Source organism: Petromyzon marinus, chromosome 3 (genome assembly GCF_048934315.1).
Source record: "Petromyzon marinus isolate PM22_M1 ecotype Great Lakes invasive population chromosome 3, UKy_Petmar_22M1.pri1.0, whole genome shotgun sequence".
Taxonomy (NCBI): domain Eukaryota; kingdom Metazoa; phylum Chordata; class Hyperoartia; order Petromyzontiformes; family Petromyzontidae; genus Petromyzon; species Petromyzon marinus.
This window is the reverse complement of record NC_133669.1, coordinates 2,818,548-2,832,026: the sequence shown is the minus strand read 5'-3', so window position 1 is coordinate 2,832,026 and position 13,479 is coordinate 2,818,548. Positions and strand designations below refer to the sequence as shown.

The 13,479-nt window shown below is 44.1% G+C and overlaps 1 protein-coding gene across 1 annotated transcript in view; it reads left to right on the top strand.

Moving 5' to 3' along the window:
* Positions 1-13,479, top strand: part of NUBP1 (NUBP iron-sulfur cluster assembly factor 1, cytosolic) — a 51,562-nt gene that overhangs the window by 36,005 nt on the left and 2,078 nt on the right. The gene's annotated exons all lie outside the window — the stretch shown is intronic.

Below are 13,479 nucleotides of genomic sequence, written 5' to 3'. Positions count from 1 at the left end.
TGATTTATGACTTCGCCGAGCTAATTGAATAAAGTTCATGATGTGCATCATGGATTTCTCCATCAGATTTTCCCCATGTACACGCAGTATGTAATCGGTAAAAAACATTCACCTTACCATGAGGACGTGCATATGGGACGCGCGGCGTTATACAGCATGTGAGCTTTTACGTTTAAAAAAATAAGATGTTTCCAACTGTGTCCCTCCAATTTATATTTTTGTTTAGCTTTTTTTTTGGCAAGGGCATTATTAAAAAAAAATACATTCCAGGATGAAAATGTATGCCGGGAATTACACCGGGAGACACAATGTGGAATGCATGAATAAAAGGACAAACTCAAAACAACATACTGTGGGAATAGCTCTCAACATTCACAAATAGGTTGTCAAACTACTTACTCTGCTAACTCCCACAAGCTTTTCGTTGCCCAAACATCACCTCCATGTAATCCACCAACTCCATCTCCAATTTTTATCAATGTTTGTCATAACTCCCAGCCAGTTTATAATAAACAGGTCCCTGCAGGGTGGGCTGGTAGGACAAGTCTCTGCGCTGTCTATTGCTGATTTTACACCCAACAGCACGAGATTTCACTTCGTTAAAGTATTGAAAGGGGACGGACGGACACATTAATCTATTGCAGGCTGGTACACTCAGTTTACAACTTCGTTCCTACCAGTATAATACAACATCATACAAAATTACGACAATAGTAATGTTCCCAGGTTTATGGAATAAAGCCTCACTTTTATCTGAAGAATACCTTGAAGGAGGAGGGTCCTGTGTTGGGTGTTTATACTCTGTGGGAGGACAGCGGAGAACCCAGAGAGAACCCCACGAATTCCAGGTGGCAACACTCAAGAGGTCCGCACAAACGGATTAAATCCACTGGCTGTACCGCCATCTCCTGGCCACTCCGCATCCCAGCCGGTTTAAGAGTTTTAACCCATTTATGTGACCCACCAAACCCTTGCCTCCAAAGCGCTGGATCAGAAACGTGTGATTCCAGGAAGCCCAAAAATTTAAGCACACCCATACTTTATAATTCCGTTTTAAGCAATAATATTTTTTCAAGTGGTACCGGAAGCACACCCATACAGAAGTGGACTACGGTGCCACGTAATTTAGTCCTCAATGTCCCAGCAGTTGTGCCACAGCCTTAGTACATGACCAGGACCCTTTTTATTCTCTGGGAGCTACACAATTCCCAAACGAGCCTCTGTATACAGGCCACATTGCACCTCTAAATCGTTGGGATGATCTCTCCCTGCCTCTCAGTAGCTTCCAGCTGTTCATCTGTCCCTGGCTTTGTGATAGGTGGAAATGAGGTCCCATGGGTGTGATCGTATAATTGTTGCGATGGCAGTACACGGAGCCACCATGTGTCTTGCACATTTGACACGTGAACGTAGGCACGTTCCCCCTCTCTCTCCCCCCCTGCATCCCACTCCTTCATTCTTCCCAGGCTCCACCATTCAACGCAGCTCTCCCTTGTGGCACCACGAGCCAATCCGATAGAATAGTTAATCCACCACCTCCCCTTGCCCATTGGCCAGGTGTTGGATGATGGCGGGGGGGGGTGGGGGGTGTGCTGATGGTAGGTGAGTGTAGGGTGTGCGTTCAGGTAGAAGGTGTAACCTTACAGGAACTACACGGTGACATTTTGCAGTCACGGTCTAGTACCGTGGCATTTATAAAACATGTAAAAATAGTTTATTTCAAGACACAGTGTGGCCTGGGGTAAAATGTGACACATGTTTAGTAGGGTATTGTGGGTGGTAGGTAAGTGTGCACATCAGGGCTATAAGGATAATATATAGCAAGTGAGTGGGAGAGAGTAGAAAACTGTGCTCTGAATAAGGAATGGAGTGGTGACGCAAGTGGTGAGCTTGACCTAGAATCCTGGTAACGACTAACATTCGTGTCGAGTGATATCCGCAGTGACGAGCGTGGCGAAGTATGGTCAGACAACCCTCTTGACCAATACAGTGTGGGAAGAGAGCTGTGAATTGATAAAGGACTGGAAATTATTATTTGTATTAACCTATAATATGGTTATTAATCATAGGTGAAGAAAGTGGGGAGAGTGCTTCATTGTGATTTGTATGAGGGAAGCCAGTAATGAACACAACCCATTGTATGGGAGCTCCAGACAGCAGAGATTAAGGAATGATCTCCCATGGTCAGGAGCTGATGGGAGGATTTGAGAGAAGACTTGGAGCGGCTTAGCATCAGAGAAAAGAGAGCGAGTTGAGATAAGATCAGAGAGTTAAGTGGGAGCATTGCCGTGGAGTACCCAGAAAATAATGGCGTTGATCTTGTGGTAGATTTGGATTGGAAATCTATACGGAAGCCAGTGGAATGATCTCAGAATCACGGAGAATCGGTCACATTGACATGTGAGGAGTCTGGCAGTGTTTGCCAGGATCATCTGGCGTTTAGAGGGATTTAACGTGGAGCATAGAGTTGGGAGTTTATAGTAGTCAGGGTACCAGGTAAAGATTGATCAAAGGCTTTGGCGACAGCAGGGTCCGGAATGTGCCACATTGACGCACGTGAGAGATGTATGTACGTTGAACGTATTTTCCCAATGTACGGAGCCAACCGTGCTAATTGGAGACGAGGCGTGTGTGGGTGTATGGGGCCCCGCGGAGTTGTGAGCTTGCGGTTGGAGGAACACCGCCCGCAATCGACGATGACGCCCCAACGTAGGCCTCGGGAGAGCTTGAGGCTCGGGTTCAGAAGTAGCACAGAGGTGGACAAACCTTATCTTAACGTAATTGATACAGCGCCTTAACCAAGGTGCTTTACAGATAATTAAGAACGGTACAACGTTTGAATGTAATGGCGGAGATGAGGTGAATAAAATAGATGAGAGGACGCAATGGGCAAATCTGTGATGCGTGAATTCGGTGAAAGCTAATTTTATATCAGTAAACGATGATGAATGGAGTGAATGAATGGGCAATGAGTGATCACCGCATAATGAGAATATGAAGAAGGAACAGCAACGGGTGGTGGTTATGAAGGGGAGATTAAGGGGTTGTGGGGTGAGCTAGGGAAAATAAGTTGGTTTTGAGTGAGGAAACTCGTGAGCGAAGGTGACTCTTTAGTGTGGAGGGGAAGTTTTTTCCTCTTCGATGTTCTTGCTGTATAGGAATGGAGGTGAATGTCCCGGACGCATTTTCTATCCTGTCAGGCCTTTGTCCAGTGACCCCCGTTTTTACAGAGGGCTGCAGGATACAAGGGTGTGAAGGGAAAAAAATCGGTTATGTTTTCATAGTTGTGAGATCTAAACAACTGTGATTGGTGAATGGAGGCTCAACTCAAACCCGTCATCGTCCAGCATCCATCAACATGTTTACCACCAATATAGGAAAGTTAACAGGAGTAATTTCATCATTCTCGTCCCCCGCCATGGGAAGGTGGAATTTCCACCGCTGGCTCAAGTTGGCCAATAGGAGATTTACTGGCCCAGAAGTTTGTTGGAGACTTGGAGCGATACTCGTGGAAAATATGCGAGTGGTGGGAAGGGAAGGAAGGGCCGCCACAGTGATGTGACGTTATCTTCTTCGCCTGGTATGCAGGAGGTTGGGGTTTCGATCCCAACCCCGACGCCTGCTGTATATTTGGAGTTTGCATGTTCTCCCCTTGGCCGCGTGGATTTTTTTCTCTGGGTCCTCCGGTTTTTCCCTCCACATTCAGAAACATGCGTTAAGATTATTTAGATTATTTTAGTGCTATAAATGTCTAGATGATGGGCCACTTTGTTGAGCTATCATTTGTAACCAGGTTGCTTCTGAAAAAGAAGTTGATACTTCAGTGGGCTTTGCCTAGTGGATGGGGATGGTTTAGTTTCATTTGTATGTGTTTGAGTAATTTGTTTACCTTTCTTATACTTTGCACTACTATCATGTTTTTGTACTGATTCTTGTTGTAACCTTCTTAACCGCCCCTACTGGACATCGGTGAAAAAGAGCTTTATAGCTCATAGGATTCCTCCAGTATGAATAAACATTCTGATTCTGTTCGGAGGGTGATCTCACCTGGGAGGGATTAAACAGACAAACGTGTGAATGATCTCTCTTGCATTGCTTTGTGTTGCGTCGATGCAGATTATTGAATCCTATCCCATTTCTGCTGCGTAATGTTCCACATCGTGACCCACATCCTGCTTGCGATATTGGCCTTGTGCATTGGTGAGCCACACTCGCGACACCGTAGCGTCGGGGGCTGGAGGGGGGGGGGCTGGAGGGGGCTGAGTCCCCCACCCCTCCCTGCTGTAGGAAGGCTCGGCGCTCCCTTATAAAATCTTAACAGTGATTTAGAAAAAAAATAGACGGTGAAATATTTAACACCAGGGATGACAGCTTTCCCTCGTGTACACATGGCGTGAGAGTAAGAACTGAATGCACGATAGGTAATTGTCAGAACGTACTCTTGCTCATTCTGTGGAGTGTTTAACGTTTGTTTAAAGTTTGTTTAACACTGACCGTGTGCGTGCTCCCCTGAGATTTTCTATGCGTCTGCCCCCCCCACCTACCCCGCCTCTGTTAGAACAAGGTCACGCTGTAGGGTTGCGCATCCCTGTTTACATGAAGTTCACATCGCGAAATGCAAACAGCAAAAATGGCATGCAGAGAGACCCGATAAAATTTACACGTCCCATGTTGACCTCCGCCGCGATTGGGATTTCACGAAAAAGTTAAAAATTTTCCCTCGGGAATAAAAAAAAAACCTTAGAGAATCCCGTTGAAAACACCCTTGCGACGTTTTTGCATCCTTAACCTTGCCGTGCTCTCCCCTGCACCCATTACCGCAAGGTTGTAAAGTGGATAACGGCGAGGTAAAAAAAAATAATGTCGCACGGTGGATACGGGGAAATGAACTCGGCGGGTCGGTTAATGAGGAAGGTGGAGTGACAAAATGAGGCCACGGAACAAGGAAGACAGATTACAGCCGTACAGATGCTCATTCCGTAATGGGGAGCACGCAGTTCAGTGAAGCGTAGAAAATGGATGCTGATATATATTTTAAATACGTACTCACACTTTGTAATTGAAGTAATATGCTCAAGTGTTACGCAAAAAAATAATGCCGTTATTTTCGCTACCTTAAAGAAGCGTATTATTCCTGTAACGATGCAGAGCGACCAATTCATATTCGTCAATCGGTCAGCTAAAAGACGTGCATACGATATTTATTTGGAATTGTAACCATTAGAGCCCCCATAAAATATATTTTGCCCAACAGTTCGCTGCGAATACGTTAAATGTAAAACTCTTTATGACTGGCGGGTGGGTGGGGGGGCGTTGGTGTGTGTAAAAGAGTCTTTATGGTGGTTTCCTGCTCAAATTAGCACCGAAGCTGTGACCATCTCCCATTTAGAGCCCTGAGCTGGGAGCGGAGATTCTACATTCCTGGAGTGTTGGCGAGTCCATCCAAAGGACAAACCACTGTTGATTTCCCCACAAAGTGGTACATCATTGTACCGACCCCGGAGGGATGATGGGCCGAGTCCAAACCCGCAACCAGGACTTGATCTCACTGGGTTCCAATTGCGAGCCGCTCGCTTCGGAGTGCTTTTCTGGTGTGTTTATGTTTTAGTAAAATATGGTGTGCACGTCTAATTACATGGGATTTCTCAACTGAGCATCTACCTTATTATGCACTCCAATTTGTGTCCATCTATGAGCGTATAAAATGTGTCCATCTAGATGAGTCTTTATAGTCTTTATAGATGGACACACGATGAGATTCACACTACGCTGTGTGTGTGTGTGCATGCCCACCGATGTTGGTGCTGGATAAAATCCTGCTATTTTATTCGTATTGGCATTTTATACTCGAGGACTTTTGGATACCACCCAGAATCCTTTTTTTTATATGCCCATGCCCTAAATCTAACGCGTTGTCATAAATTCATAAATGTACGTCATCTGCTATTTTTGTTGCAGCCGAGGGGTTAAAAAAAAATTATCAGCCGACAGAGGGAGAAAAAAAAGAAATATTTTTAATGGACTCTTTGCATTTATTGTCTTAAAGATTCTTCTCCGTCCATGCCCATTTTTCCCTCGATTTATATTCTTAGACCATCATAACTACGGAACCGATACGTAATTACCATACAGTGTATCTATTTTTTTTTAAAGTACCCCATCACTCAAACGCCACCATTCCATCTCCGTCCTATAAACAGCCGCTGCCCCTTGCCTGGTCGTCATTGGCTTTCATAAAAGGTAAGGGAGATGTAACTGATGTTGTCATTAATATTTAAAGAGTGTTGCAGTGGGTGCCGTGTATACATAAGCCCCCTCGTGTCCCCCGGGGCATGTGTGGGAAGAACAGAAATCCATTTTACTGTACATGTCAGACGCTATTCTTGACTCACCTTATAGAAAGACACATGCCACTTGTGTATGAAACCTTGAATAGTAATGCTTATATTACCCATATATGCAAAACTAGAATTTTAACGGTTAGATGACCTATGGTAAGTTATGATTTACAGCCCTGTCAATCCACCGCTTGGACAAAAGTCTCCTCATGCTGTGCTGTCACGGAGGTCGTGCGACCGCAATTAATCAAATTGTACATTTGGACGAGATGCAAGGGATGGATTCATAGGAGAGTGATGTAGTCGTGAGAGGATGGGTCGGAGACGGCCGACTGGTTTAGACGAAATAGGCAAGAAATGTGTTCAGATGACAGGAGAGAGAGAGATGTACTCAGAAGAAGACAGGAGAGAGAGAGATGTGTAGAGAAAACCATATGAATACTGTACGCACCCATACCGTTAGATGTTTGATGGTCTAAGCCCTGACCCTCACTGACCTCTACCCCTGGTGGAGCGCGTGTCGGCCCGCCTTCATGTGACCTTTCCACAGAGCCAAACCCGGATATGTTTCTCAGGCAGCCTAGATCGATCAAAACGGTAGTGTACCATGAGACAGTTCAACACAGCAATACCGGTCCCAGGTCTCGGTACACGTCGATTCCCGCTGCATGTACAAACATATGCTGAACAATACAATACAATAAAACATATACAGTATTTTCATTGTCGCATTAGAATTATTATCTTTTTATACATATTAGGATTTTAATTCAAGCACCCATATATATTTTTGGTGAATATCACCCCCCTTTTGGACATCTACTGAACACGTGAAAAAGAGCTTTATAGCTCATCGGATTCCTCCAGTATGAATATTCAGATTATTTGCATGTGTGGGGCCCTATGCCTTTGTCGAGTTTGCCTATGCCAAGCGCCACGGCTGAACGCACTTAATTACAAGAGCATGTCCTGTTTCAATTTTTTTGCATTGTTTTTTAATAGATATTAATTTCTGAATGTACCGTTGTGATGGTATACTTTCTTTCATAGTCTCCCCTCTTCCATTTCACTTCCGAATGAACGAACGCAAATACCTGTCTTGGCATCTTGATACGTAGCAGACCTGTGTAGCGTTCACCCACTGCAGATGCTGACCTGTATTTTGTGACAACTTCAACACATTCGTCAACAGCACTGCCCTAAAAGCGCGTAATCCGTGACGTTTCGGGCAATGGCCCTTCATAGGCACGTACATGAGTTGTGTGTTTTTTTAAGGCCCACAGTGTTATTGACTAATTAATGTAATTTTTTTGTTATTTGTGCTTGTGCGTCACTGCCAAAAAAGTTCTATTTTGTGGCTGCAAATTGCGAGTAGAATCTAAAATGTGTCGCAGTCCTGCGTGAGAAACCTCTGGAACACTGCCATTGTATTTTAGTCCAACGTGCAAGCTGATATCACAAATTTCGGTGCAATAACCTATCTGGTCTTTGCGCTGATATTTGGGAGACGTAAAAAAATGGAAATACGTAATATAGTTCTATATGGTTACATTGAACATTTTTTACTTAACAAATGAGAAATATAACTAGTGAAAGGGAGTCCAATGAATAATTTGCATGCAAAGTTAACGGCACACAATCTGACGTTTATTGTTTATTTATTTATTTTATTCAGCAAAGCTTCAGCGAGGGTTAAACTCATTTTAGAGACAGTTTCCCTTTGGGATATTTAGCAAATTCCTTTCAGTGATGCGAGTACTCTGGCATGCAGAGGAACACTGCCGTTTCAATACACAGGGATACAATTATAATAAACAAACATCGTTCAAGTACTGCAAACCTACTTGCTGTACTGCCGAATGCAAGGCAAATCACTGCCCTGCACCATCTTATCTTAGTTAGATGTATATAGCGCCTTATTCCAAGGCATGTTGCAGCGATTATGAAATTGTGCATACGATGATAGTGGTGGCGTTATTGTTTAAATTGGCGGTGTTAGTTATGGTGACGGTGAGGGGAACAGGTGGGAGAGGTTCAGGAGAGGTTAGGGTAGGCGCCATTTGCTAATAATTGGCCTTCACAGTGTAACACTAATAACATGTTTATTTACGTCACAATGCGAATTGTATAAAAATAAAGATTTGCTGGCTGGCGCGCGGGCGGGCAAGTTTGCTGCGATGACGTCACCGCGCACGTCTGCGCTATGACGTCACCCACATTCCATAGCGTGGAGCCGCGTCGGTGCGTGCTGACGTCACGCCTCACGCACTCCCCCCACCCTCCATGTGCATGCGTGGGCAGTTGTGAGTTTGTATTTTGTGAAAATTAATCTTAAATTGATCATCGTTATCGTCATCATCGGACATTGTCAGTCCACTGCTGGATGAAGGCCTCGCCATGTTGTCACCATACCTCAAGAGCCCTGGGATGCCACAGTCCAACTTGCGCCCGCACACTAACTGACCTCATCTCAATAACCACAGCAATGGCACTTCTTCATAGCACGCAAATCAGTCATCTCCACGGTGGTCATCCTCTCGGATGCCACCACTCCTTCACCCGTCTCGCCGTCATGTTTATCTCACAAGCGCGCGTTCTTACCTTCGCAGTCCGATTAGCACAGCTGGCTACGTACGGTGCGAAATAACTTCAACATACACATCATACATACAGTCGACATGATGCGTCTAATTTGCGTTTCATCAGCGGTCCATGTATTTACGTTCGTGCGTCTCATTGTAATTCCATGCATGCACCCCTTCACGAGATATGATAAATTAACAAAACCGTCTCTCACATTTTTCTGGGCATCTCTCAGTGACAGCTTATGCCCGGGTAATGAGCAAGCTCCGCTTAGATATTCATGCCTTGGATCAGATACGTCCAAATTGGCACGAACCATTCATAGTAAAATAGGCGTTAAAAGTTTGATGGTCTCAGCAGAGTCAATAAAAATTGCACACTCAAAATACTGTTCTGAAATGTTAATGGTATACCCAAATCCTGCAGATGCAGAAAACACAGAGCTTCACAGATAAAGCTAAATTGGTATCATTTATCTGGTTATTTACTCCGAGAGCAGTTCCCCCTGTGTCTCATTACTACGTGTTTTATATATAGATGTCTGCTATTGGTATGGATTTAAAAATACTCTATTTAAATCTGCAACATACCAGTGTAGAGGTGATCCTTCGGGACTCTGTTACATTATCTTATCCTTGTGTTCTAATGTATATGGAGGCTAGGGACAATCGTGATTTAAATGAATTAATCTTTTTCAGAAATCTGATGCATAGTTTTGGCTGACGGTAGAGAAATCTTTCTTAAACCTCGCTTGCCTCCGTGCATGATGAATTATGTTTAATTTGAAGAAAAAAAAACTAACTACTCTGTAATAGCCGTAGACGTTCGGTAAAAAAAACATCGACGCCCCTTCAGATTAAGGGCACTTCGGCCAGCTACACAATTAAACACAATGCGGTATTATACTTTTTTTTAACAAGGCATGGTCATATTTTTGTGACGGCATCAACCAGCCTTGTCCCCCACACGCTGTGCTTGCTCCATCACTCTCCTCCGCAGCCTCTCCCCTCCATGCCTCCTCCCCCCGCTGTCGCCTCCCCTCCCTCCTCGCCTTCCACGGCTGAACTTGTTTTTAATGGAGCCCAAGGTTAAGTTCTTACGAACGAGTGCTCGGATTTTTCTCTTTTTTCACGGCCGTACATGCGTCCGTTCATCCGTCCGTCCGCAGACAACGCTGACATTTTAAATTGAACTTCAAAACCCCGGAGCCAGTCGCTACCAGTCTGAATGCTCGGCTCGTCAAATGCCCAGTTCTCTATAGATTTTTGGGTAAATATGGGCAATACATCACATCAACGATTGAAAGCGGTTTTCAAAAACGATTTTAAAAAATGTTTAATTAACCTTTTGCTGCTCCAAGAGGCAGAAGTGTGGTGCTGTGGATGAGGGAAGGGATGGGGGGGGGGCACGTGCTGAGGGGGATGCGGCCGAGTGTTTATGAGTGCATTGTGGAGGGGAGGGGGGCTCTCGGAAGGGGACCTCTCTCCTGCATGAAGCACATGCCCTGTTACAGCATTCTGCTGTATTAAGCTGTAGCATAGGAATTGCCCTCTGAGAGTAGTGGGCAGGCATGCCAGCCTCTTAACGTTTCTATGCAAAATGCACCCCTCCATATGGTTTCTGCTGCAGTTTATCTTACAGTGTACATTAATGAGTATGTATGTATATTTTGGCCTTGCCAAATTTTCAATAAAGGGATAACTCATAAAATTTTCATTTTTTCAGATTTGAGGAGTCGTGTGCCTAAGAATTCGTATATTTTGCAAAATTTCGCCAATTTTAGTTTTTTTCCGTGGTGTATTGCAGATTATAGGATCCACCAATCAGTTCCCCCACATCAACGACGTGGATTAAAGGAGTTGCACTCCTTCGTGACCCCACACTACAGACGGACGCGGCTAATGCATTAACGCTTTCCTAGCCCACGCTAAGAAGCGTGGTGAAGTAGTCAAATAAACCCCACAACCTGCATGGCGTGGAGAGGCTCTCATCCAGCAGTGGATTGACAAAGGGCTTGTACGGTCATGTAAATGCACATAGATCATATTCTTGGTTTTCAAAGGCCAGCCTGATAAGTTTGTACTGCAGTTAATTCCACCAGTTTGTAAAGAACATTCCAGAGCCCTCCTTTTTAACCAAGTCTACAGATCTGATAAGAGACAGAAAATGGCATGGCAATGATATGTAAAAAAAAAATCCTCGAAATGTACCCTTCCAGAAGAAACTATTCCCAAAATCATAATTATGGGGTTTTGAATCTGTGAAATTCCCTGACCATTCCGTGAGCTTTCAACGTGAATTTCGTGCATGTGAATCGTTTAAGACTCGATTCACATTGTTCGCCCACTCGTGCAATGGATAAGGGCACACTTGACAAGGGCATGCAATAGCAAACATTTTCCTCGTGGCGTTCGGTTGACGCTCACGGTGTTTTAAATAGCCTGGCTGGGCGCTGGAAAAAGTGTCCCAGATAGTTTGAGAACCATTCATTCGATTTCAAGTTCGAGAAAATTACGTACAATTTTTGTTAATACTATATAGGTAAAATTTTGATTGAAAGCTTTCGTGACTGCAGGGATTCATATTCTGGGTTCTTTCGGTAAAGTCACGTAGAAGGGAAACAATAAAATAATAAAAAGAAACAAGAATACTATATAGGTTGTTCGTCTCTTATTTGTGACTCTTCAGGATATTTGTTCAATTTTAACATTAGGTTAGTAACACTTCGTCTTGTGCTCTCCAGTTGCCTGGGTGAAAAGGTGGGCCAGGTGTTGCCCAATATTGGCCCAGCTGGCTAAACAAATGATGGGCTATCTTGTTGGTTCTTTCAGTGAAGTCACGTAGAATGAGAATAAAACAATAAAACAAAATAAGACAATAAAATTCTCACGACGTTTCGGCCACAACACAAGTAGCCTTCTTCAGGTGAAGGAACAGAACTGTCAGGACGACAGCGCTGTGTTGTGGCCGAAACGTCGTGAGAATTTTATTGTCTTATTTTGTTTTATTGTTTTATTCTCATTCTACGTGACTTTACCGAAAGAACCAAGAAGATGAATTCTTGCAGTCACGAAAGCTTTAAATCCAAATGATGGGCTGCTTTTTGAGCTATCATTTGTCGCCAGGCCGCTTTTGGAAAAATAAGTTAATACCTCAGTGGGCTTTGTCTGGGGATGGTTTAATTTTATTTGTTTGTTTGGTTGATTTGTTTACCTTTCCTATACTTTCCACTACTATCATGTTTTTGTAGTTTGTTGATGTAACGTTCTTACCCCGTGCCCCTAATGGACATCTGTGAGCCGTATAGCTCACTGAATTCCTCCAGTCTAAATACATATTCTGATTATAATGCATGAAATAAAATGAGCAGCTGAACGAGCGAGCACAGCGAATGGCCCGCGCTGTGCCTGGCTTTGTCCATGGTCATCCGCTGGCGTGTCCCATCTCTGCGCCCAGGCCAGCTTGGTGGAGCCGAGGTGCGATGGGTAGGATTTCCACCATGGGTGGCGGGGAGGAGGAGGATGAATGTTGAGAATCTTTATATAGCATGAAGCCGGTTTGTACCAGTGCGCGTCCCTCCCTACCCTCAATTTCCACGGCTGCCTCGCTGCCAGAGTACACAATAGGGCCTGCACTTCCAATTAGCACGGTTGGCTACGTATATACGTTGAACTTCTTTCGCGCCGTATGTAGCCAACCGAGCTAATCGCAGATGCTACGTGCGATGCGAAAGAAGTTCCAACATACACACGGGGTATTTTAAAGGTTTGTTTCCAAAATAAAGTGAACTGGCAGCCGCATGCAAGAGAGCAGAGTGTTCGTCAGTGGGTCAAACAACGGTAAAGGTCTTTTGCATCTCGTTTCACTGTAGTGTGTGGCAAGAAATAACTGGGATTATGTTGCGTTACACTTTGCAAAATGTTCCTATGGCCTGCTGCTAAGCCTTAGGCAGTTATGAATACATGTGTACAGCTTTATTGTAATAGCACTCAACATTTAACGGTGTACTTGAAAAGATATAAAAAAAGATTTCATCTGAATAAATCAAAATGGCTCATAGTCGACAAAAGCCAGGCATAGAGTTATTTGATATTGTTTGTCATCAATGGTAGAAAATGTTTTACATATCGAGCTGGCTAGCTTGGGTGGTCAGCTTCCCAATTATGCGTTCTTCCATTCCCTATGATATTCATAAACACTTAATGTAGGTGTTTCATAAGCAAACAGCTCTGGAGTAATTTAATTGAGAAATCAGTTTTGTCTCCTTTTTTAATATAAAAAGGATCGCGGCATCTGTCCATGACTGAGGTATTTAATTTCTGTGTTAGGCACTTAGCTTTTATTAATCCAACTGGTCCCACTTCTTTGATGATGCCACTTTGTTGATGGCGACGGAATGACAGCCAGTAGGGGAAGCACCCGAGAGAGGACGCTGGCCGTAGAAAACAGAGCGTTGGGTTCAGTTTATGTACGGCAGCAAAGCGGCTTTCGTCATCACTTGGATCATCAGGATGGCAACAATGTGGGGAGGCCTCCATCCAACAGTGGATTGATCATG